The sequence below is a fragment of the Triplophysa rosa genome, unplaced genomic scaffold, assembly GCF_024868665.1.
Source record: "Triplophysa rosa unplaced genomic scaffold, Trosa_1v2 scaffold266_ERROPOS124324, whole genome shotgun sequence".
NCBI classification, from domain to species: Eukaryota; Metazoa; Chordata; class Actinopteri; order Cypriniformes; family Nemacheilidae; genus Triplophysa; species Triplophysa rosa.
In genome coordinates this window covers 33,829-35,464 of record NW_026634282.1, presented here as the reverse complement: position 1 = coordinate 35,464, position 1,636 = coordinate 33,829, and positions in this window count along the sequence as shown.

Genomic DNA, 1,636 nt, shown 5'->3' with positions numbered 1-1,636 from the left:
TTGGTTGGTTCCATATAAATTCTGTATCAATAACAAAGTTAAAGAAGTGCACTTTAAAATTCTACACAAAATTTACCCTTGCAATTGATTTTTATCTACATTTATGGATAGTGGTAATAAATGTTCTTTCTGTAATATGCAGGAGGAAAATTTGGCGCATTTATTTTATAACTGTCATGTAACTCTTAAATTCGGATGTTAGCTCCTTTTTATTTTCCCATAAAAAATTGTTTATATGTTATCTCTTAAAGATATTATACGTTCATACACTAATGATTGTTTTAAAGTCAGACGTGTCTCTCCGTGAATGTGTCTCTTCGTGCAGCGCGAGGTGCGCAGTTTTAAAGTCACACTTGTCTTTCCGTGCAGCGCGAGGTGCGCAGTTTTAAAGTCACACTTGTCTTTCCGTGCAGCGCGAGCCCGACCCTCCCCTCGCTCCCACGTTTGGGAGAGAATATTGTCAGTTGCTTCTAATATGACACACCTGAATCAACTCACCAGGTGTGTTAATTATGGAGACATTCACAACATTTTGGGAGAAGGCTAATGAGTTCAGTTGTGTATACTTTTCCCATATCTGATTTACTTATTATAAGCAAAAGATGTAATTACATTTATATCCAATTAATCGATTAATCAAAAAAATAACCGGCCAACTAATCGATTATCAAAATAATCGTTAGTTGCAGCCCTACAAATATTATATTCATAGACAAAAATTTGTAAAATCTGCACTTAGCTGCAATTTATTTTTGTTAGAATTGGAGATTTAAAAAAACCTCTATTGCTTATAACTAACAAAAAATGACAAGTTGTTAAAATTTATGGAGACTTTTTTTCAATTTAATATCCCGCCTGTTTTATCATACAGTGTTTCTACGTATGCTCTTTTCGTTCTTTTCTTTGTATTTAGAATTTGTAGGAAGGAGAAGAAATACATGTTTTTTTTTTCTTCTGTTTCTTTTCCTCTTTGTATGGTCCTTTGTTGGATCTGTTTAATATTGTAATTTTCAAGATCTCCAATAAAAAAAAACATCAAAAAAGAAAACATCAATAAAATAAAAAAGCAACACAAACATAAACAAAGCTTAGCATTTCCGGGCCCGGTCCTCTCTCGTCGGCAGTCCTGCCGCTCGTCCTTTTATGCTCCCGAGCTCCCCCGTGAGGCATGCAGGACCGGTGCGCGTACAGCTGATACTCATTATCACTCACGCCACCGGCCCCCGCCTTCCTGCCCCACGGCTCTCGTCCCACCTTCCTCGCTACAATAGCCAGAAAATTATATGTTTTTAATTTAAGTGTTTATTGGAACTTTTGACAAAGTCATTGACAAACAACATTTTTAAGATATTTTGTTTATGTGATATTTTGATTATGATAGATCGTAGGATCTGAATTTCTTAAAAGCAACCTGTGTGTTTGTTTGTTTTCTAAAGAAAGAATGCAGGCGTGCTGAACGTAGGTGGAGGAAAGATAAACTTCAGATATCATATTACATTTTTAGGGAGTGTCTTAAGCAGTATCAGAATGCTGTTAGGGAGGCACGGTTTAAATATATGTCTGACTTAATTGCACATAATTCTCAGAGGCCCAAGGTTCTTTTCAGGACAATTAATGCCCTCCTAAAATCCCCCTC